Raw genomic sequence first — 27664 nt, forward strand, 5'->3', positions numbered from 1 at the left:
AGCCATATCCTTATTATTAAAAGTATATGATATAGCCAATAAAGATTTGAATATACCACCCTCTTGGAAATATTCATTGATATCCCCAATTATCAAACCAGATAAAGATGAGAAGCAGTGTTCCTCACATAGGCCAATATCATTACTTAATATAGACTATAAGATGTTTATGGCTATATACGCAAATAGGATCAAACACTTTCTTCCTTTCTTAATTCACAGAGATCAAACAGGTTTTATTAAAGGAAGAAATGCTTGATAATATTAAAAGAATACTAACATTAATAGATTATAGCAAACATAAAGTCCTAGATTTAAAAGTAATCTCATTAGATATTAATAAAGCTTTTGATTCGGTTAACCGGAACTTTCTTTCACTAGTTTTAAAAGAATATAACTTTCCTTCTAATTTTAATAATCTTATCCAAATACTATATGAAAAATCTACTGCATATGTTAAACTGGGATCATATAGATCAGGCCCTATAACAATCAAAAAGGGAACTAAACAAGATTGCCCTTTATCACCATTGTTATTTGCATTACTCATAGAACCCTTTGCAAATCAAATCAGATCAAACAATAACATAAAGGGCATTTGTATTAATAAAATGTTAAACCTTAAAATCCAACTCTTTGCTGATGACATACTATTAACTCTCTCAGATGCAGATGAGTCTTTGAATGCTCTATTTAACTCCATGAATAAATTTCAAAATATTTCAGGCTTAAAATTTAATGAAAACAAAACTAAAATTATGCCCTGTAATTGTAAAAAAAAAATAATATAAACAAAAGATTTCCAAAATATATAGTAACAGAAAGTAAATTATTATATCTGGGAATAAATCTACTCAATGAATTAACAGATTTTCTAATATTTAACTATGATAAAATACTAGACAAAATAGAACAAACAATTGGTTACTGGAATAAATATATCTTTTCAACAGCAGACAGACTATATCTTATTAAAATAATCATATTTCCCAAAATATTATACTTAATACAAAATTTTTCATTGCCACCTCCCAAATATATTATTCAAAGATACAATAAACTAAATTTAAATTTTCTATGGTTTCCAAATAAACCCCGTATAGCCTTAAATAAACATTTGCCAGATTGGGAAGATGGTGAAATTAATTTACCGGATATTGATTTATATATTACCTCATCTGTTATTAAAAACATAACACTGTGGTTAAATAATTCATACACACCTATATGGAAACAAGTCCATGAGCAGATTTACATAGAAATCAATTATAATCACATACAAGACAACTTAACAGTAATACCATCACCCCTTATATGGATGTTAAAAGATTATTTTTAGGGAAAAGGAATAATATTAATAAATTGCCATCAAACTATATAAGCTCTACACTTTCAGTGTTCAAAACATATATAAACAAAATACCAAATATTAATTCTTGGATTTTTCTTATTTTCCTATAGCTTTTACACCAAATATTCTAGATACATTCCAAATATCTAAAATAAATATACTTAAAGAAGAAACATTACTCTTTTGGCATCAACTTATAGAGAAAGGGAAAATTCTAACAAAGGAACAGATAATTTATAATTATAATATAAATAAAGACAATTGGCTGTTTTTACAAAATCTAAGGCATTTTCTTATAAATAAAATAGAACAAATGCAACCTTCAGTTATACATGAAGCTCCAAAACTCATTGAATACCTTATTCTTATCACAAAACAGCCTTATCAGGGTACAGGTTATTTGTCTAATATCTATAAAATTGTTAAAAAAACAAAAAACTATCATGAAAAATCATACTGGGATTATTATACTTTAATAAACAACCATCCTCCAGATGAAGAAGAAAAAAGTAATATTCTAAAATCTTCCAAATGTTCTGCATTATCAAAATACAGGCAATTATTCCCTTGGAGATATCTACACAGAAGTTCCTATACAGCACATAGGTTAGCCAAAATGTATTCTATTGAAGATCAGTGTTGGAGATGCCATACCAAGATAAAAGCAGATTGGCAGTGTGTTTTTTATGAATGTATATGTCTCAATATGTACTGAAAATCCATTAACTATTTTTTTCAGACTGTTTATAATGATAATTTTCAATTAACAAAGTCTTTAATTTTATTCAACTCTCCTATTCCACACTGTGTACCAAAAAAAAGACACTAAAATCCTATGGTCACTATTGGCAATTTCACGTAAAATGATAACTATACACTGGAAAAATGAGGCTTCACCTACGTTCAAGGAATTTGAGACTTTAACAACAACAGTTGCTCACATGGAAATATTAATAGTGAAGAACAGAACTAAAATATCTACTTCTTACTATTACTCTTGGATGAAAGTACTGGAAATACTCAAAAAGATCGAAGAAGATATATAATCTTATGTTTCTAACTTTATATAAATAGAATGTTATTTGCATAGACACCAATGTAAATAGTTATATAATGGTTTGAAGTTAGTAATGTTTTAGAATTTTAAATATGTTATTTATCTTTATTTCATGTAATGTTTAAGACATCTTATTTGAAATAATAAAAAAATATTTAGTGAAATACAAAAGGAAGGGGTGTATCCATTTACCTTATGGATACCCACACCTTCAGGTTAGTGGTACAGCATGAGGCCTTGGAGACCATGCAAGTGCAACTAACATTGGGCAAAGCTGCTTATCAGATTGTAGCCTGCTACAGATCACCTACCTTGTCTCAGGAACCTCACTCAGTATTCCTGAGAACAGTAGAAAATATAAAGGTCCCATCAAACACCATTATATGAGGAGATTACAACTACCCAAACATTGAGTGGGAGAATTACTCGTGTACAACGTCCTTTGCCCAATGTTTCCTAGAGTTTAAAAACTCAAACGGCCTGGAACAGCTGTTCACCACGCCCACTAAAGGTGACAACATACTGGACCTGATCATCACCAATATGGGTTACCAGTGTTCCACAACAGAGATAAACCCCTCGCTGGTAATATCAGATCATAAAGTAATCACACTGGACATCCATATCCCCCCCACTCAAGGAAACCACTGTGAAGACATTTTCAAAAGCAAACTGCACACTTCCCAAGACCAAAGTGGAAAGTTCCAAAGCCTCCTTGCTATAGGATAATGCTATACAATCTGCCGAATCATTTACAAGTGCAGTCTATGAGCATCTACAGGGATGCATGGATTGAGACATTCCAAATAAAACCAAGATGCACTCCTCTAAAAATAAGAAACCAATCTGGTGGTCATCGCCCATAAATAAGCTATACAACAGAAGGAGGAAATAAACACATGATAGGGCAAATTTCACAAAAGGAAAGGCATCACTGATCATTATTAGGAAGACACAATGATTGCTCATAAAATAATCCAAGGCCAATTTCTAAAGACAAATTGCCAAGGTATTTAAGAATAACAACCACAAAGTCTTCGTTAGCTATACCAAAGATTTAGGTGGCAACTTCCAAATATGCTGTCAGCTACTGAAAAATGGCAAGAAATATACTGAACCAACTTACATTGCCCACATCCTGGGGCACAAGTTCAGTGCAAACTCCTCCCCATCACCCCCAAAACGGCCTGTGTCCATCCCAGAAGAATGCAGAGCCCCAGACTTCATGGACATGCAGGTAAAGACAGCCCTCTTCAAGGCTAAGAACACAGCATCAATGGGACTGGATGGTGACCCAGGCTGCGTCTTACAACAGCCCCAAAAGGAACTACACCCTCACCTACATTCACTGTCCAGACTCAACCTTACCACAGGCTATGTACCCAAAGAATGGCAAACACCAACCATCATCCAGCTCTAGAAAGGGGGTGCCACAACAAAACCTGGAAACCATTGCCCTATAGGTCTACTCAGCCTGGTCTGCAAAGCTATGGAGCAAATTATCATGGAACCCATAAACAGAGACATTGGGGACCTCCAGACACTGGACTCTACCCAACTCGGCCTTGTTAAAGGAAGATCTTGCCTCCTAAACCTAGTTAACTTATTTGAAACAGTTACCAAGGACATAGATGGAGATGAAAGTAGTCCACACAGCCCACCTGGAACTCACTAAGGACTTTTGACACCATTCCCCACTCTGTCATCATGGACAAGTTTACCAGCTTGAACATTAACAACTATATCACAGGATGGATGGCCGACTGGCTCACAGATCAAACACACATGTTCAGAGTTGCGGGTGCCATGTCCGACTCTAAACCAGTCGCAAACGGCATCCCACAGGTCTTGGTCCTTGGACCCCACCTGTTCAGTAGATACTGCTCAGAGGTACAGGCAAGCATGGGAGGCATATGGTTGAACAATTCTGCAGATGACTGCTAACTGTGGTCCATAATAGACTCTGTGGCTGACACAGACATGCTCCAGAAGGGTCTTTCACAGACAGATACCTGGTGTCAAAACAATGCCCTCAAGCAGAATGCCAAAGAATGCATAGTCATCCCCTTTGGATAAAACAAAATGCACACAAATTACCACGTAGGTGTTAATCCAGTATGTACGGAGAAAGTAATTATGGCCCTGGGGACCCAGGTAGATAGTAAACTCTCCTTTGATGATCACATGGCCAAAGTGTTTAGAAATTCCTTCTATGTAGCCCACCTAATGCCACCTAATGTAACCCACTTTGTCTAGTCTGATGATGTCACCATCCTACAAATATACCTGTGGAAAAAAGACCTCCCAGTAATGTGTATAGCGTGTCATGTTAATGTGTACTCCTCTAATATCATAAAGTAGTTAGGTCGGGGTTTGAATCCTGTCATTGACAATTGTGTGTGATCTCCTTGAAAAGGTGCAACCTTTTTGGAGACTACTAAAACACCTTAAAAGTGGTATAATCATCTTTGTCAAGTCTGATGATGTCACCACGCTACAGATATAAAGAAACTCCTAGGAATGTGTATAGTGCATCATGTTAATGTGTACTCTAATATCATAAAGTAGTCAGGTAGGGGTTTGATTCCTGCATTTGACAGCTATGTGTGTTTGTTTGTGATCTCCTTGGACAGGAGCAACCCTTTTGGAGACTACTAAAACACCTTAAAAGTGGTATTCTCATCTTTGTCAAGTCTGATGATGTCACCATGCTACAAATATACCTGTGGAAAAGAGAACTCCCAGTAACGTGTATAGTGCATCATGTTAATGCGTACTCCTAAAGTAGTGAGGTAGGACTTTAAAGCCTGCACTTGACAGCTATGTGTGTGTGATCTCCTTGGAGAAGCGCAACCTTTTTGGAGACTATTAAAACACCTTAAAAGCTCTATACTTATCTTTGTCAAGTGTGACGATGTCACCATCCTACAAATATACATGTGGAAAAAAAAAATCCCAATAATGTGTATAGTGCATTATGTTAATGCGTACTCCTCTAGTATCATAAAGTAATTAAGGAGGGATTTGAATCCTGCACTTGAAAACTGTGTGTGATCTTCTTGGAGAGGAGCAACGTTTTTGGAGACTACTAATACACCTTAAAAGTGGTATACTTATCTTTGTCAAGTCTGATGATGTCACCATCCTACACATATACCTGTGGAAAAGAAATCTTCCAGTAATGTGTATAGCACATTGTGTTAATGTGTACTGCACTATTATCATAAACTAGTTAGTTACGGATTTGAATCTTGCATCTGGTGAGTGTGCTCTATGTGTGTGACACTGTTGGTCAATGTGTTGTGAGTTTTGCTTTTATTACTGTATGACATATCACTATGACAACAGTATGTGCATTGCACATGTCAGGTAGCTGTGTGGCAAATACATATACGTACATGTGACCTCATTTATTTCATATGTGGGAACCCTGCTTTCTCCATGAACGCATCTGTTATCTTTACCAGAGTGTGCTGCCGCTTTCCAGACCTTAGGTCACATCTGTATGCTTGTGACAAGCCCAGCCACTGCAGTGATCCCTGGCCTAGGTCATCCGTGTCACACACACTCATTATGGTTTCTATTGAATAGTGTGAGTGAGTGTTTACGCCTGAGCTATATTTCAGACCTGTTCAAACACAGCAAAGTCTGTCAATGATGGCTATTCATTATAGGTGTACAACAACCATTGTGGATATGCATGCAGACCCCTTATTGCTTATGTGATCCACAGAGGGATTTCAAAATATCTTTGGAAATGTGATTACCAAAGGAGAGATGACGTAACACTTGGCTGTATGTACACATCGGTACCTGTTCAACATGTTGGGGGCTATGTCCTATGTGGTACTGTGGGGATACTATGTTTTGTAAAATTGTATGACTATGCTTTAGTTGGCTTATAGCTTTACAGCATGGGTTTGACAACAGGTATCTGTCTGTATGATACCCTTGTGGAGGATGTGTGTGTCATCTGGAGAATGCATTATAGGCCACAGTATGCATTTCCAGACGTGGATGGACATATCCCTAATGTGTTTGCTTGTACCTAAGAGAGCTATATGCAAACAGGATTGGTCCCAGGAATGGGTGCAGGTGAATACCACTGGTTACTGGCATAGTACAGTACCTGAATGATCCAAATGTTACTGTGTGTCCTACATCTGTGTGTCACAAGGCATCATCTAACGATTGTTTATGGTCAGGCTGTTGAGGTTATGTAGACTACCAGAATGCAAACCAATGACAGATAGTAACAGTATCACCCACAGCACAGTGTCAAACCATGTCATACACACATGTGTACCCAAGTTCCTAGATGTGCATAGTACAATGCATACTGGCCACCAATAGAAACTATGGAATGTTAATACTGTGTAATACAGGGCATGTCACCCTGCCCAAGTGTCCACTATGCACGTACATGCAGACAGTGCACCTCCACCATGTTTACAAATGTACACCTGCAAATCTGTGCTGCACACATCCCACATGTACTGTCCACTCTCTAAAACATGCTACCAATACTACACACATCAGCCAAGTGACATGTGGGCAGACAATACACTATTGGAATTAACACTTGTGTAAACAATATTACATTGACAATCATAGCTTTAATGCATCATGCCTGCTCAGCTACACCTTCAAGGATATCATTACACTTTACTGCTGACAACATGCTAACATTGCTATACTACTATAAAGTCACCCTGTGCATCAGCACCATATTAGCCTGTTCCTGCATCAATGTTACAGCTTACAGGAGGTGGCACAGGTTTCATCATATGCACAGGGTGTGTTGTTGGTTTGCCAGAGGTCTACATTGAGCCATACAATCGACATATGTGTGTGTGTGTGTGTGTGTGTGTGTGTGTGTGTGTGTGTGTGTGTGTGTGTGTGAGGGCCAAGAGTACTGCTCTGGGCCAATGTTGATGTAATGTGTGCAGGTATGTGTTAGCACTAGGTGTCTGGTTTATGTGTGTGTGTGTCTGCATGCACACAGTTCCACCATGTGGCTGCCATATACGGGGATTTGTGGGACAGCGACAGACTGTACCTGCCAGGCTTTACAGATCACCATCTCTGGCCACGGATATGGTACCTGTGCCTGGCAGGGGTGCTACTGACAGTATCAGTTACTAAGCCAGAGTGAGTACTATCCTCAGAGGTAGACAGATGTACACTGGACGCAGGTCCCAGCTGGGACTGGCCAGAGCCACGTGCATGTGGTCTTCTAGGACGGTCTATGGACAGCCCACCCCCAACATTGCTGGGGCTGGTACTGGCACTACGGGAGCAGCTGTGACTTGAGGGATGTCTGCAGCGACTGTCAGCTGCTGATGTTGCTGGCATATGTCCACATCGACATCTCAACAATCCCGCACTGTCCTGACACATGGACATGACATTGCAAAGGACATCTAATGTCTCATCCCAACATCTAGCAGTGACCTCAGTGTAATTACGGATGGCACCTGTTAGGTCATGGATACTGTCATTTAAAGCAATGTTATGTGCCCTCTGTGCCCTTAGTCCCTGTCTGGTGTACCATTCCATACGTGCGTGTGCCTCCATGACAGCCTGGAACATGCGTGAGGTTGTAAGACCTATGGCATGAATGCCAGGGACATGATGACCAGCAGTGCTCCAATGAGAACCCCTGGACATCTGCCTACGTGGTACCATTCCAGACATCTGAGTATGGCTGCTGTGTCAGGATGCATGTGCCATAGATACCACACAGTCATGGCCAATGCTGACTGTACACTGTCCTTCGGCTACAGGCATTGGTGATGGATGTATTGGCAATATGACTGTGTGCATGGATGGGGTGGACACTTGTGTACTGTCGATTGGTGGCCCAACGACAGACCCTGGCAAACATGCCTGTGCCTCAACACACCTATCCTCATTATCACTATTTGTGTCAGTGACATCAGGTTCCCTGCTGCAGTGAACCAGCCCAACCTCAGCACCTGTGAGAGGAAGACAGGAAACACACTTTACAACCTGTACATGATGTCGGAACACATGCACACATGTACACATGAAGACATGAACACATGAACACATGCACACATGAACACATGCACACATGCACACATGCACACATGCACATATGAACACATGAGCACATGAACACATGCACACATGCACACAAATGCACTCCTCACTAAAGCAGACACACACACACACACACACACACACACACACACACACACACACACACACACACCGCCAGCGATCCAGAACATACTCAATAGCGGTTGATGGTGGGGTACAGTATCACAAGCCAAACAGTCATATCACATGTGTCAACATGCAGGACATGTGTTGCTCAACAGCATGTAGTGCCAGTGTTGACGGTTCTTGCTAATAACAGTATACATGGTTCTGATGCATGTGTGTTGTTCAGTGATTGGGTTCACCCTGGAACACAATGTGTACATGGACACAACATTGCTGTGCAAGTCTTAAAAGTTCTTCAATGTCCTGTGCACCATCACTCACAGGTATACATACCATGGCTGGATGTGTATCTGTGTGTCACATAGATATCCATTTCTGATTAGAGCATCTGTGTCTTTAGAAGATGATTGTGGACACAGGTTTAGCTCATGCATGCTATGTTTACACACAGGATGAGTGGTGCATGTATACCTGATGGAATACCATTGCTCAGCATAGCTATTGTACAGTGGTTATGGTGAGTGTAGAACATATTGTGGACATACCAGTGCCAGCCATGACATAGCATGCTACATCACAACTGCAATATTAAACATCACACATACCCAATGTGTGTCATGTGACCTATACACTCAATAGCATTACAAGACATATATGTTCCACTTTGTGCAAATGGTGATTGCAATGCATACTGTGTATAGGTGCATATGTTTGCACACACACAACATCGAGGTGCATAGCAGTTAATGCTATGTGTACTACTGTGGTCACTGTAACTGGATGGGGTGTAGTACCATGAGCCATCATCATGCAGCATCATGTGGCCACTCAAGGCTGCTAATGTGTGCAAGACTGGCAACTATCATGCTGTACCTGAACTGCAGTACCATGGCTACATTCACCATTTCACAGACAGTTGTTACATAGGTTTGTAAGGTGCCCAATAGGGAGCACTGCCTAACATGAATGTGTTGTGTGTTGACGAGTGTCGCACTGCCACATGATAGGCCTCTACCCCTCAGGTATATTATGTGTGCTGTGTGGATGACATTTGGGATACTGGAGTGTGACCTTACAATGGGTGTCTGAATACGTCATGTGTAGCATATTAACATGTACTGCGTATGACAAAGTTGTGTATGTTGTGTGCATGTGTATCAACTCTGCCTATCCAATGTTCACTACAGTGCAGCCACAATTGTGTGGGATACTCTGTGTATTGCATGTGTTTGAGGCAGCTACTCATGTTACTGAGATGTGCATAGTCTCACAGCAAACATGCACAGCATGCATTATGCATAGGTGTGTTACATGTGTACATGGCCTACAACTCACCTATGACACGTGCATGTTATTTGCAATATTAAATGTAGAACACACTCACCAGCATGGGTCTGCTGCCTTGCTGTCACACCAGAGGGACGTACAAGGATATGAGACAGTTTGTCAGTGGCAACAACTGTGGCATTGCTACTGTGGGTTTGCAATCTTACAGTAGTGCAATGGTTGACAGTCACAGGCCTACATACTATGTTCCAAATTATCAGTATTGCACAACACCAGGCTCCACATCGTCTAACTACACAGTACACATCTCACATATGCATGATCTACCAATCGAGGTAACAGTAGTCTACAGATATGCCATGTTACCTGCACGCTCCGTGTGAACTTGCTGGGTGGCTCCGGCCTCCATGATGATACATGTGTGCTGTTGTTGTTGTTGGCCATTAGCCACCTGGCTCAGGAGCAGCTTCTCCACTCTGGTGAGGGGGGGGTGGATGGTTACCCCACCAGCTGTGGAAAACTGTTGTCTACAGACATCAAATGCATGCTGCCGGACATATCTAAGTAAATCACTGCAGTGATGGCGTACCTGCTCATATGTCCGGTTATGCATGCCTATGTCATTTACCCTACTGACAACATCTTTCCACAGTGCAGTCTGCTCATGCTGGTCCTGGCTGGTTCTGGAGAAAAGCAGGGTGTAGTGCTGAACCAGACTGGATGTTATTATTTCATCCTCAGCTGGACTATAGGTAGGGTTGCGATGGTGGGCCATGACCCTGGAAGACAATGAAACAATATGTGTGAGCAAGTCATGTGGCACACTTAACATTCTAAAGTACAGATATCACTGAACTGCCATATATAGCAACTTATTGGCGGTCAGAGGATACACACTTTCAATACCACATATCAGTGTTCAACCCACAACTGCCTAACAGTGCCTGGCATGCTCTATATATTAAACCATGTTCTGCACAGCAACAAACAGAAACCAGTATGTAAGACTATACAACAGTACATGGCACACTGTATGCGACACAATGCACCACCTAGCCACAGGAGGTATATATCAAGTTAATACATAAAGAAATATGTCATCCATTGCAATGATTGTAAAGTCCAGTTACAGTATTACCAGTATACCACACTAGTTGTTGATGGCAAACCCCTTCCTAACATATGTGCACATTCATAGAATATAGGTGGCATACTGCTGTACTAGACTATACATGTTGCTAAATACGCACTTATATCCTGTAACACACATATGACCGAGGGCAAGTCACAGGCATACCCACACACACATCAGACATACATACAAGACACAAAGGTATGGCAACCCAGATGAGATTTACCTGTGTACCATACAGTACTGTGTGTCAGTACTTACAAAACCTTATGCCTGAGGTATGTAATCTGAGAGGACTACAGGGAACACACAAAACAGTGGTTCCAAGCAATGTGGACATACACCATACTGTGCTGTTTAGGCCTACAACTTCAGGTAGTACTACAGTTCATATGGGATTTGGATTCACCAGCAGTACCAATCAATAAGCATACATGTACTGCTTTAGCCTACAATGGCACACCCCAGTCAACACCAAGGGACTACGTCAGACCGTATGCCATAATGCTTTTTTTGCCTAGCAATAGCATACACATCTTTTGCTGGGATCAGAGCTAGGACACAAAATACCATGACAGAAACAGTTTCCCACTAAGCTATCACACATATACACAACTTTGACACATTCACCAGCACATTCACCATCACACTCAGTCAACTTCACATAGCAATTATTGCAACAAGTACATGTGGGTATGTATCGGTTCATAGGTAGGTAATAGGCTATTGGCCCTAGGGCCTATAGAAGCCTAGCCATATGGTACCCTGGCCTTTGACACCCATGCAATTTAATTTCATGTGCCCCTGTCAAGCAGAGCCATAGAGGTGATTCCCGGGGTGTATTTCCTATCTCCCATCCAATCATCAGGACTATTCATGACGACTGCTGATGAGGAGCTTTGCTTGCTATTGATAGGTAGTTTGTTCCAGAGTATGGGATGTCTCTGAGATAGGGATCTATCCCTCCAGCATGTTCTGTTTATTGAGGTGACAAGGTTTAGGTCCCTAGAGCGTGTAGCTCGTAGGGATTGTGATCTGTTTACGTGGAGCATGTCCAACAGCTCTGGGTTTGACATAGCTTTGTATGTTAGGCAGAGGTCACCTCTGGGTAGGTGGTATGTGACACAGTCTAGCTGTGGTTTTTGTGAGACGGTCTGCGTAGGGCATCTGTTTGAGGCCTGTAATACTATTTGTGAGGTATGTCTGTGGCCTTTCCAGTTACTGTAGATGTCTTGTGAGGTACATACCAAAAGGGGCATTGTACTCTATAATGAGTTTTATGAGTGATGAGTAGAGGGGAACACTGACCTCTTTTTCCCCGGATAACACACCTTTTGTGATGGGGTGTGCCACGTAGACAGATTACATGACTAGTGTGGCACTGTGATTATCAGTGGGGAGACTACTGTCCACCTATGTCCCTTGGTCTCTTATCACACTTTCAGTGTAAGTAGACTACCACCTATGTGGTAGTTCATGGGTGCAGAGTTTTTACCAAAAGGGATGCCAATGCATTTTCGACATTGAGCTTGAGGCCATGACTTTGTCACCAGGCATCTGTCACAGTAAATATGACCCTGTCTCTCTCTCTCTCTCTCTCTATATATATATATATATATATATATATATATATATATATGTATATATATATATATATATATATATATATATATATATATATATATATATATATATATATATATATGTATATATGTATATATATATATATATATATATATATATATATATATATATATATGTGTGTGTGTGTGTATATACACATACATATAAACATCCATTTGTGTACATATAGATATACATCTAGGCACATATACAGTCCACCTTTCATGGTGGGAATATCAATTATGCGAAGGTTGTGAGGTATACAGTTATGTAATAATATTGCACAGTCTTGTGCGGAATGCATTGAAGGTGTTTTCAGCCCATGTAGCTTTAGCAGGCCTCACTGGCTGCAGCACTGCAAACCTAACAAATCATACCCACTGCATTTAACCACCACATGTCATATACCAGCACTGCATGCTGTTTTATTTGCCACACACTACAACCTACATAGAAATATGCACATAACAGCCTTCACCAACAAATATATGTCCACCCTTCACAAACAGTTGCAGTATGTCCCTTGCTCTATGCACATGTACATATGCTAATATATCTGACACAGAAATATCTCTCCGTATGTGTGTGCCACACACACACAAGGTCCACACTGTTGTAAGTCCGTGGACCTCACGGATGACCTATTTGGCCTTGCTGCAACATGAACAGGTGTCACATGTGAGCACACAGTAATATTAGAGGGTGTATATATAGCTGCAAATGCTAGATTAGCATACTAGCCTAGTACAGTAGTTGCCAATGCTAAGCTACATGTTAATATGACTATCATGCATGTGTTATCTGTCACATCCATGTTTATATAGCTGTATGCGCTACTCCCCCAAACAGCCATTGTACACACTACTGTACAGAACACAGATAACATGGATCAGATGTTTGACATTTAATGCTGAGCTACATATGTCAAAGTTATGTCCCACTGCACACAGCTACACACTGATTTCTCCATGGCAGTAGTTATGCAGGGCATCTGTGCATAGATACGTACTGCTGCCACATATGGATGTTTCAAAGTATGTAGAGTACTCTTCAAAAACATCTACTACATGCCAGTAAATACATATCTGTTACATACCTTTCCTTTGTATGAGTTTGTAGTTTTCAGTTCCGTGTGTCTTTTTTTTTTTTTTTTATTTCTGTTGATTTTGATGTTGATGTGGGTGGTTGTGTGTCTGTCTCTCTCTTTCGAACCAGGAACCAAACCACGACACGACCAATAAGAAAATCCACGGAGTCTGAAGCTCAACCACCACAGTACTTTATTGCACAAGCTTCACCACCTAGAAATACAAAAATGAGAAAACTGGTTCTCCACAACTGACCTAGGTTTCGTCAGATGACTTCTTCAGAGTGTGTTGAACCAGTATATAACCACAATCAATAATGACTCACTAATTACAACAATTATCACTTCAAATAAATTGACAATTAATGTATTGTTAAAAATATCATAGTTAAAAAATAATTTGTTAAAAACACATAAGTATCACAAAAAACTACCCCACCTAAAATAGTAACTAACTTGTGTTGTGTATAATCAAATAACTTATTATAATTAACTATGTATATACATAACATATCAAATACATTAAATACATTAATAAAATATATTTGTTAAAATTAAAATGTATTTGTATTGTAGTTATGGTACTAATAATGTACAAATATTAAAAAATGTTTAATTTAATAATATACCATATAGTATATTGATTGATTTTATTTGTATTATCCTTATAGGTGTGTTTATCCCAAAATATAGTAAATCAAAAGTAAAAAATAAGGTACTTGTGCGCGAAGTGGTTTGACACAAATAATATGTAAAGTAAATCCAAATGTGGCTGGATATCCAAATGTTCAATTAGATTCGAGACAGGTCCAATATAAATCCAAGTTATTTATTATAATCCAACAAACAAGACAGGAATGAAGATAAGCGCTTTCACTAAAGTTTAGCTTCCTCAGATCTTTACATTATCTGGTGTAGATCCATTCTTTATATAATGTTGTCATTAATTACCAATTGAAATAATTACTGGCAATTAAGCAATTATATAGGAAAGGAAAGATAGTGCATTAGAAACATTTAAAAACTGATGTATCATAAAAAATGTAATGAAAATCATCGTCATCAGCTTTGAAACATAAAGCATGGTTTACATATCATAGAGATCGACGTCTTTGACCTTAAAATATGAAACGTACCTTTACATATGGCATAAGCCTCCAATTAAAATAATAATGCATTCCATCATATTTTAAAGGTACATAGTCCATTTGAACCATTTAAAAATACTTTAAAAAGGTTTTATCACACAGAATCGTCATTAAGCTTTAAATATAAAACTTTTGCATAGAACATGAGCTCCTAATGAAAATAATTATACGTTCCATCATGTTATATTAGTGAATAGTCAGCTTCGACTATTGAAGATGTTGTTTAAATATATACATCCTATGCAGCCTGGACGTATAACCATATATTCATTAAAATAGTTGTTTATGACATTATCTGAATGAAATAAAATAAAATAAAATAAAAGTGGTAGACCTGATATATCTGTTCAGGATTATATATGCATAAATAGACAGATATAACTTAATTGTATATATATATATATATATATATATATATATATATATATATATGTATGTTTATAACCAATATGTATATGTATAAAATACAATATGTATGTATGTGGTATATCATCGTGCGATATATAGATGTATACGTATGAAAATAGTTAAATATGATGAAATATGTATGTATAGATACAATGAAAGGTATAGATAAATAGTGTGATGTACAATGTTAAAATTAGTGCTTGAGTATATATATATATGTAATGTACAAAATGTAGGAAATGTATATTTGATGTATAAAAACTAGGTATATATATGTATGTTTAAGATAAATATGTGAATTATATATATTAAATATAGGTGTAAATATGTGTAGATAAATGTATAAATATATGAAAAATATATGTATGAATATATAAATATATAAATATATGAATGTATAATGTATAAATATATAAAAAAAAATATATATATATAAATATATAAATATGTGAATAATTATATAAATATATAGATACATGTATATGACTATTTCATTATATAAATAAATATAAAAATATATGGAAAATATGTGTAAAATGTATAAATATATAAGATCATATGGAAGTGTATGTGGGACATTGAGTCCATGGATGAATAGAGGATGGAGTGAGTGAATGGAAATGGGACTAATATGAATGGGTATATGTATGGATAGTGGGAAAAAATGTGAATGTTGGTGTGTGATGACCTGTAGACGAAATGTTGATAAATTGTGTAAATATATAATATCAGTGTAAACCACGTCACTTACATTATTTAATATGTCTTCGTTGTCTTAGGTATGGTTTGATCGAGGCCCTCTCATTTAAACCATGCCCCCTATCTGCCCTCAATAAAATTATCCAACCACTTTCCTTATTTTCCGTGTGGCATCTTATATTTCCTCGGCTTGGGTTTGGTGTTATAGCCTCTAAAACCCTGAATGTAAAGGTGTGTTGTTCCCCTGCTTCCATAACATGTTTAGCTAGAGCATTATTGATGTTTGTCTTTCTAATGCTGTAGCAGTGTTCCCTCATCCTATCCCGTACGCATCTATTGGTTTTGTCTACGTAGAATGATGAGCAAATTGAGCAAACTGCTAGGTATACAACGTGACATGTCATGCAGTTGGCATTGGCATTAATGATGATTTCTTTGTTAGAGTCTGGATGTATAAAAATGGGGTCAATGTTAATTAGTGAGCAAAGTTACAATTGCCACAGGGCATGGTAGAATTGACAATACTCATGTCCTTTCTGTGTGTATTGTAACATAAAATCCTCTTTAGATTCATCTTATTCCTATACAAAAACATGGGTTTTTCACCCACTATTCTCTTGATATCATCATCAATGGTTAAAATATCCCAATATTTATTTATAATGGACCTGATTTCATCATTGTCTCTGGTAAAATAGGTAGGAAACTTAACCTTATTTGGAACAATATTGGTATTCATATTGCTTATATTGACTGGTCCAAAATAAGGTGCACCTCTTGTTTCTCTTACCTCAGGTGTTATTTCTAGGTGTTCTTCAATTTCATTCGATTTATAACCCCTTACTAGTAGTTGATTTCTCAAATCATTTAGGTCCCTTTCTAGGCCTACTCCATTAGAGTTCATCCTGGACATCCTTAATTATACGTTCCATCATGTTATATTAGTGAATAGTCAGCTTCAACTATTGAAGATGTTGTTTAAATATATACATCCTATGCAGCCTGGACGTATAACCATATATTCATTAAAATAGTTGTTTATGACATTTTCTGAATGAAATAAAATAAAATAAAATAAAATAAAATAAAATATGATGGAACGTATAATTATTTTCATTAGGAGCTCATGTTCTATGCAAAAGTTTTATATTTAAAGCTTAATGACGATTCTGTGTGATAAAACCTTTTTAAAGTATTTTTAAATGGTTCAAATGGACTATGTACCTTTAAAATATGATGGAATGCATTATTATTTTAATTGGAGGCTTATGCCATATGTAAAGGTACGTTTCATATTTTAAGGTCAAAGACGTCGATCTCTATGATATGTAAACCATGCTTTATGTTTCAAAGCTGATGACGATGATTTTCATGACATTTTTTATGATACATCAGCTTTTAAATGTTTCTAATGCACTATCTTCCCTTTCCTATATAATTGCTTAATTGTCAGTAATTATTTCAATTGGTAATTAATGACAACATTATATAAAGGATGGATCTACACCAGATAATGTAAAGATCTGAGGAAGCTAAACTTTAGTGAAAGCGATTATCTTCATTCCTGTCTTGTTTGTTGGATTATAATAAATAACTTGGATTTATATTGGACCTGTCTCGAATCTAATTGAACATTTGGATATCCAGCCACATTTGGATTTACTTTACATATTATTTGTGTCAAACCACTTCGCGCACGAGTACCTTATTATTTTTTATATTTGACTTACTTTATTATTCATGGTACAAGTGCGTTAATCCGTTGGGCTGTTAATTTTACGTTTATAATTTTCTACTTTCTAACACACCAATCGGAGAGTGGACAGTGCATCTTTGAGAGGATTCCAGCTTGTGTTTTATACATGAACTGTGGTACGTGGTTAAACAGTTAATCCGTTGGGCTGTTAATTTTACGTCTACAACTTTTTATTTTCTAAACACACCAATTGGAGAGTGGACAGTGCATTTTTGAGAGGATTCCAGTTTGTGTTTTGTGCATGAACTGTGATACGTGGTTAAACAGACAACTTTAAGGTTACTGATATCACGCTAGCCTTATTGACGTCAATTTTACGGCAGTTGCAAATAAGTGAAGTGATATGGCGGAAATTGAACTACCATATAAGCCGAGAGGTGAACACCGAGGCAAGGATATCGTGGAGAGTATACAAATGCCCGGAGGTGAATATCGGGGCACGGAAGCTGTACAAATGACCAGAGGTGAATACCGGGGTAAGGACGCACTAACATCACGTTTCTTGAAGCATTTAAATGGAACATCTACACCAACATGGTTTTTTGAGGAGAACGATGCAACTACTGATAATGCAACAACAGCAGTGGATATGGACAAACTCCATAAACTTCTTGGGGACATTGAAAAAGAATTTTATAAACTTAAACCTCTACAGACTCAGAGAGCTCATTTTGAATTCTGCTTACAGAACAATATTATACCACGAGGACTCAGGGTATTTTCTATGCCCAGTCAGGGAAAAGACTACCCTGAGCTGTTAGCATTATGGCAACGCATAAATATTGAAACAAGCCGTAAGTATTTGAGGCTGTTAATTGATTTCTTTCTGCCTGAAGAAAAGTCATTGATAGATAGCCTAAATGCTAAACACTCTGAATTATTTAATGAGTTTCCTGAAAGTATTGTTGGTGCTTTGTTTGATAATATTTTAGATTGTATATCAGCGTATGAACATAAATTGTTTCAACAGAAGAAGACAAAGGTCTCTAGAGATTTTAGGGACTTTAGAACAGGGAATGTCTTCACTTGGCCTAGAAATGTAATTCATGATGATAACGCTGTTAGAAATGTACAAACAGCCGTACATATGAATGAAAGAATAACTATTAATGGGAACAATCACAATGATACTAGAGAAAACCAATATACGGACACTAGTAGGAATTCTGTCCCAAATACTGATAAAACTATAAGGAAAACACTACATACTACCGCTGAATTTCCATCAGGCAGCCCTATAGTTTTACACATATCAGAGAATACTGCAATGCATAAGAAAAATGAAGTGAATCCTCATATTGTTAGCAGTAATGTATCAGCCCCACTGGATAATAATATTACAATTGAGAAAGATATAACTACCGTTTGTAATGATTCATCAGATGTCATACATCTAACACATGAGGGCACTGCTAACAATTATAATTTATACCCTAGTGTTAATATTACTAATACCAATAGTAAGGATAAACCTATAACTACACCTGTTGTAAAACCCAAAACAAAGGACAAGGTTATTACCACAGGTTCAAGCATTGATTTGTCCTTCCCTTTAGCCATACGCCAAGACAAGGGCCAGAGGAGGTCCAGATCAATGAGCAGAGGGAGGCAAAAGAGAAAATTATCGGGGGAATCCCTGCATCACACCACTATAAAGAAAATGTGGAACAACAACCACAAGGTTTAATTTTTAACTTATCTAGCATTGAACTAACAAATGATGATGTTAAACTTTTGAATAAAGGACTAAATTTTATCCCACATACTAACAGCTGTGTTATTGATACAGTAAGGGATCTTAAAGTGTTCTGTCGTAATTTAATGTTGAAATATTTGTTCAAATCTAATGAGGATTCTGAGACGCCTAATCCACCCACTAATGATAAGAAATCTTTTAGTTTTAAAAATCTAAGTGATTTTACACCAAATAACCATCCTTTGGTTGAGACTTACTTTAAACTAACAGAAGAAGAACTTCACAAATTTTATACTAATAACGGATCTAGTTCAAAGAACAAGAGAAGATTTAATAATTTAACTTATAATGAGAGAGCTAGTCTGAATAAATTGAAGAATGACACTAGTATTACTATCAGACCAGCGGACAAAGGATCCGGAATAGTGGTCCTAGACACAGAATATTATATATACAAAATGAATACAATGTTGCATGATAAATTTTACATTAATGAGTGTATGAACTCTATTAGCACTATGTGTGTCTATGTACACAATGTCCTAACAGACATTTTTAAAAGTGGTTTAATTGACAAAAACCTTTATGATTATTTATGTATACATACACCCACCATTCCCATTATACAGGGTCTACCGAAGATTCATAAAAGCTATACTGACCCACCAATGCGACCAATAGTTTTAGGGAAAGGATGGGTGACTGAGCATATTTCTGTTTTTATTGAGAAACACTTGAGATGTATTTTAAATAATAACCAATATGTATTACGAGATTCTAAGCATTTTTTAACAGATTTGTATGATAGACTAAAGGACTACACAGCTATAGATGAATTATTACTGGTCACACTTGATGTACAATCATTATTTACAATAATTCCGAATGAACTAGGGTTAACTTATGTTGCATGCTACCTTAGGAAGCATAGTGAATATTCTGAAGTTCTTATTGACCTTATAACACATTTCCTTGAACTGATTTTAGAAAATAATGCTTTCATGTTTAATGGCAATATTTATAGGCAATGTGAAGGCGTAGCTATGGGCACACCATGTGCAAATAGCTACGCCAACATGTTTTTAGTCCACTGGGAAGAAGTAATACTGTTCCATAATTCTTTGTTTAAATCTAATGTGATTTTTTATAGGCGCTTTGTGGATGATTTATTTATCCTATGGAATGGCAACGTGAATGTTTTAAAAGATTTTATCTCAGCCATTAATGACTTAACTGAGTGCCTTAAATTCACAACACAATACAGTATGACTAGAATCGAATTTCTAGACCTATTTATTGAAAAATTGCCATGTGGATTGATTAACACAGGAATTTTTAGAAAGAACTGCTAACGAAATATGCTATTGTTTAGAACTAGCATGCATCCAACATATGTTTTTAAAAATATTATGAAAGGACAGGCATTAAGGATGTCCAGGATGAACTCTAATGGAGTAGGCCTAGAAAGGGACCTAAATGATTTGAGAAATCAACTACTAGTAAGGGGTTATAAATCGAATGAAATTGAAGAACACCTAGAAATAACACCTGAGGTAAGAGAAACAAGAGGTGCACCTTATTTTGGACCAGTCAATATAAGCAATATGAATACCAATATTGTTCCAAATAAGGTTAAGTTTCCTACCTATTTTACCAGAGACAATGATGAAATCAGGTCCATTATAAATAAATATTGGGATATTTTAACCATTGATGATGATATCAAGAGAATAGTGGGTGAAAAACCCATGTTTTTGTATAGGAATAAGATGAATCTAAAGAGGATTTTATGTTACAATACACACAGAAAGGACATGAGTATTGTCAATTCTACCATGCCCTGTGGCAATTGTAACTTTTGCTCACTAATCAACATTGACCCCATTTTTATACATCCAGACTCTAACAAAGAAATCATCATTAACGCCAATGCCAACTGCATGACATGTCACGTTGTATACCTAGCAGTTTGCTCAATTTGCTCATCATTCTACGTAGACAAAACCAATAGATGCCTACGGGATAGGATGAGGGAACACTGCTACAGCATTAGAAAGACAAACATCAATAATGCTCTAGCTAAACATGTTATGGAAGCAGGGGAACAACACACCTTTACATTCAGGGTTTTAGAGGCTATAACACCAAACCCAAGGGGAGGAAATATAAGATGCCACACGGAAAATAAGGAAAGTGGTTGGATAATTTTATTGAGGACAGATAGGGGGCATGGTTTAAATGAGAGGGCCTCGATCAAACCATACCTAAGACAACGAAGACATATTAAATAATGTAAGTGACGTGGTTTACACTGATATTATATATTTACACAATTTATCAACATTTCGTCTACAGGTCATCACACACCAACATTCACATTTTTTCCCACTATCCATACATATACCCATTCATATTAGTCCCATTTCCATTCACTCACTCCATCCTCTATTCATCCATGGACTCAATGTCTCCCACATACACTTCCATATGATCTTATATATTTATACATTTTACACATATTTTCCATATATTTTTATATTTATTTATATAATGAAATAGTCATATACATGTATCTATATATTTATATAATTATTCACATATTTATATATTTATATATATATATTTTTTTTTATATATTTATACATTATACATTCATATATTTATATATTTATATATTCATACATATATTTTTTCATATATTTATACATTTATCTACACATATTTACACCTATATTTAATATATATAATTCACATATTTATCTTAAACATACATATATATACCTAGTTTTTATACATCAAATATACATTTCCTACATTTTGTACATTACATATATATATATACTCAAGCACTAATTTTAACATTGTACATCACACTATTTATCTATACCTTTCATTGTATCTATACATACATATTTCATCATATTTAACTATTTTCATACGTATACATCTATATATCGCACGATGATATACCACATACATACATATTGTATTTTATACATATACATATTGGTTATAAACATACATATATATATATATATATATATATATATATATATATATATATATATACAATTAAGTTATATCTGTCTATTTATGCATATATAATCCTGAACAGATATATCAGGTCTACCACTTTTATTTTATTTTATTTTATTTCATTCAGATAATGTCATAAACAACTATTTTAATGAATATATGGTTATACGTCCAGGCTGCATAGGATGTATATATTTAAACAACATCTTCAATAGTCGAAGCTGACTATTCACTAATATAACATGATGGAACGTATAATTATTTTCATTAGGAGCTCATGTTCTATGCAAAAGTTTTATATTTAAAGCTTAATGACGATTCTGTGTGATAAAACCTTTTTAAAGTATTTTTAAATGGTTCAAATGGACTATGTACCTTTAAAATATGATGGAATGCATTATTATTTTAATTGGAGGCTTATGCCATATGTAAAGGTACGTTTCATATTTTAAGGTCAAAGACGTCGATCTCTATGATATGTAAACCATGCTTTATGTTTCAAAGCTGATGACGATGATTTTCATGACATTTTTTATGATACATCAGTTTTTAAATGTTTCTAATGCACTATCTTCCCTTTCCTATATAATTGCTTAATTGCCAGTAATTATTTCAATTGGTAATTAATGACAACATTATATAAAGAATGGATCTACACCAGATAATGTAAAGATCTGAGGAAGCTAAACTTTAGTGAAAGCGCTTATCTTCATTCCTGTCTTGTTTGTTGGATTATAATAAATAACTTGGATTTATATTGGACCTGTCTCGAATCTAATTGAACATTTGGATATCCAGCCACATTTGGATTTACTTTACATATTATTTGTGTCAAACCACTTCGCGCACAAGTACCTTATTTTTTACTTTTGATTTACTCTATTTTTCATGGTACAAGTGCGGTAATCCGTTGGGCTGTTAATTTTACGTTTATATATCCCAAAATATGCCTTAATCTCAAGAATGGCTTGATTGACACAAACTCATTTAACCCTGGATGTGAGTGTGCATTTAGTTTAAATTGCCATTTAATTTCACAAACATCTAAATGAAATTCAGTGACTCTACCTTGTGGATCTTTTTCTAGTTGTTGTATGATACAAAACTTAAAATGATGATCATTATGCGTTATAATATGCCTTGCCAAGGCATTTGAAGGTTTTTTTATGTTGGATATCCAATATGTGTTCCTTTATTCTTTCTCTAAAAGCCCTACATGTCTTTCCAACATAAAAGGCAGTGCATGACTGACATACAGCAATATATACCACATTGACAGAATAACAATCAAAGTGTCCCATAATGTTAATAGGTATGTTGTTAATAACCAATCTCTTGCCAGTCGTCATAATATGCCTACACGTCAAGCATCTTCCACATTTAAAATTTCCTTTAGTCTTATTATTGTTGGAACCATTGTTTAATGTACATGTTTCAAACATCTTTTTAAATGTTATATCTCTACGAAAAATGAATTTAATTTGACGAGCAGCAAATTCCTGAAAATCCTTTAACCTACAAAAGGATTCCCAATTTTTTTCTATAATACTTCTAACAAATTCAAGGTCTGCATTGTAGGTCAAAACAAACAAAAAATTCCCTTTTGATATAAAATCATCACTGTTTTGTTCCATTGTGCCACTAAAAAGTTCCACATTATTTTTAAGAATAGGTAGAATAATGCCCTTATCTCTTTTAAAGAGTATTTCATTCATGATTTCATCACATAAAATTCTGGGGTAACCCCTATTAAAAAATAATTGTGCTATAAATTCCAATTCATTTACAAAATCAGACATTTCGCTCACCATGTGGGCCGCCCTCACCATTTGTCCCTTGACAATAGCTCTTTTTTGGTGCTTGGGGTGCCAACTATCATAATGAAGATATGAATTGGAAAATGTGGATTTTCTATATATGTTTGAAACCAGGCATCCCTTTTCTTGAACAAATGCTAAACTCACATCCAAATATGTTACTTTGTCTTTTGTATACTATAAGTAAATTTTAAAAACCAAGCAGTTTGATTAATATAATCCATAAAGGCCTCTAATGCTAACCTTTCACCTTGCCAAATTATAAAAATATCGTCCAAAAACAGTGTGTAAAATTTAATAAATGGATGATATTCACTGTTGAAAACATAATTGTTCTCCCAAAAGGCCATTACGTAATTGGCATAAGTGGGGGCACAAGCGGCCCCCATAGCAACACCTGTATTTTGTTTGAAATAACGTTCTTAAAAAAACAAAAAGTTATTATGTAAGACCAATTCCATTAACATCACCCAGGTATTAATATCATCCTGATCGAACTTCCCTGTATGCACAATTGTTCTCCCAACCATGTTAAACCAACATCATGGGGAATAGATGTAAATAAATTAACTACATCAATCGTCACAAAGTAACAATTCTCTTGGAAATCAACTTTCTTTACTTTCTACAAAAAGTGCCAAGAGTCTTTCGTAATATAAGAAAAGCTTTTCAATCCTGGCTTCATTTTGTTGTCCACATATTTGCTTATAAAAGCCACCTTACTTCTTTTTCCGTCAACTATTGGTCTAAACTGAACATTATCAAGGCCTTTATGGATTTTAGGTATCCCAAATATTCCACTGACCAAAGGAAAATTGTTATTCATATAATCAAAGTCAGTTTCACTAATATTACCCTGAAATAACATGTCTTCTAACATCAAATCTATCTTTTGATAAGCCATATTAATTTCATGTTTACTGACCTCAATGTAATTATCTTCATTAAGCATATTAAACATTTCGGACACATAATCACATTTATCCACTATAACCACTCCATTGCCCTTATCGGGCTTCATGATGCGAATTGTTTTGATATTACATAGAAATTCTATATTCTTGATGTCTTCATATGTCATATTACAAAAATGACTGTACTGTTTATTTAGAAAAAAATCCCTAATGTCAAATTCGCACATATTTTCAAATAATTCAGTGATTTTAATATAAGGTGGATTAAATATACTAGGTCTTTGCAATTGAATAGTACCATTTCTGTTGTCACTAAAACCAAAATAAGCCGCCAGATTTAGCTTACGAACAAAATTTTGAGGTCAAACATGATGTCTACTATGTTAGCATTTCTACAGGGTACTAAATTAAAACCCTTAGATAATGTTTCGACATGTTGTGTCTCAAGAACCAAACCAGAATAGTTATATAGTTTGTAATCATTAGCTTTGTTGCAAATAATCTTAGGTTTACTAATAGGACCCAACTCAGATGTAATAATATTAGAACAAGACAATGATGAATTATTCACACTCACATTATGGCTGTCTGTTGTCATTGGGTTAATAAATGTCAATTCATTTGGTCTCATACAGGAGTCTGTATCGGTAACACTATTTAAATGAGAAACACATCCACTTAATATGTTACAACCATTTATGAATATATTATGTGTATCCAAATCTATAAAATTACCCTCATTACTGTTATTCAAATCCATAATGCTGTGTGTTGTAATATTTAACAAAGTGTCAGTGTCATGTATATTAGATGTATAACAAACTACATCGGTCCCAAAGTCATTTTGGGGAGGAAAGTGTTCATTGAAACTTGAGCTAGCATTGTTACCATAATCACATACATTAATGCTGTCTTGACCTTCCAACCACCTTAAAAATTCACTCATACTCTCATCCATATTGTTAACATTAGCAGTAACTGGCACCAATGTATGTTCGTTGGTAATATTATCAAAAACATTACTTGATATTAAGATAGTTTCTTCATGTGTAAAAAACGTTTCATTTAAGTCCACTGAACGTTCAAAATAATTGTCATCATTTGTAACAGAAATAGAAGTGTCATTTATCTGTCGCTGTCTACTGACCATAATTTCGACATTAGTATCCGCACTATGAGTCGCTTTGTCTTGAATATTACACATACAACAGCTGACAGTGTATTTTGGGTGTAAGACTTCTCTAATATTTAAACAAATGAAACAGTCGAGGTCAGTGCAGGCAGCGCTATGTAAGCTGTAAACCTTTTTGTTTACCTTCGCGTTGCTCTTGGCCAATTCCGGTCTTGATTTAAGGATTGAAATTTGGTTTTGGCTCTCGCTCCCAGACGAAAAACCTCACTGTCATCTCGTGCTGGACCCTGCTGCCTTATTCTTTCGGACCGACGAAGTTCATCACTTAGGGGGTCCACGCCTTGAACATCAGAAGAATTTATGGTACTCTCATTATATGTCACTTCCTCTTCAGTAATGTGGCTACGTTCATTGGTTGTTACAACGTTGCCAGCATTATTTTCAGCGTTAATCTCAGAATTCTCAGACGCCGAATTTGTTAGAAGTATTATAGAAAAGAATTGGGAATCCTTTTGTAGGTTAAAGGATTTTCAGGAATTTGCTGCTCGTCAAATTAAATTCATTTTTCGTAGAGATATAACATTTAAAAAGATGTTTGAAACATGTACATTAAACAATGGTTCCAACAATAATAAGACTAAAGGAAATTTTAAATGTGGAAGATGCTTGACGTGTAGGCATATTATGACGACTGGCAAGAGATTGGTTATTAACAACATACCTATTAACATTATGGGACACTTTGATTGTTATTCTGTCAATGTGGTATATATTGCCGTATGTCAGTCATGCACTGCCTTTTATGTTGGAAAGACATGTAGGGCTTTTAGAGAAAGAATAAAGGAACACATATTGGATATCCAACATAAAAAAACCTTCAAATGCCTTGGCAAGGCATATTATAACGCATAATGATCATCATTTTAAGTTTTGTATCATACAACAACTAGAAAAAGATCCACAAGGTAGAGTCACTGAATTTCATTTAGATGTTTGTGAAATTAAATGGCAATTTAAACTAAATGCACACTCACATCCAGGGTTAAATGAGTTTGTGCCAATCAAGCCATTCTTGAGATTAAGGCATATTTTGGGATAAACACACCTATAAGGATAATACAAATAAAATCAATCAATATACTATATGGTATATTATTAAATTAAACATATTTTAATATTTGTATATTATTAGTACCATAACTACAATACAAATACATTTTAATTTTAACAAATATATTTTATTAATGTATTTAATGTATTTGATATGTTATGTATATACATAGTTAATTATAATAAGTTATTTGATTATACACAACACAAGTTAGTTCC

General features: G+C 35.7%; 1 protein-coding gene across 1 annotated transcript in view; it reads left to right on the top strand.

Moving 5' to 3' along the window:
- MTHFD2L (methylenetetrahydrofolate dehydrogenase (NADP+ dependent) 2 like) overlaps nucleotides 1-27664 on the top strand; it is a 1043973-nt gene that overhangs the window by 624029 nt on the left and 392280 nt on the right. The gene's annotated exons all lie outside the window — the stretch shown is intronic.

Source organism: Protopterus annectens, chromosome 2.part0 (genome assembly GCF_019279795.1).
Source record: "Protopterus annectens isolate FY-2018-M chromosome 2.part0, PAN1.0, whole genome shotgun sequence".
Classification (NCBI taxonomy): Eukaryota; Metazoa; Chordata; order Ceratodontiformes; family Protopteridae; genus Protopterus; species Protopterus annectens.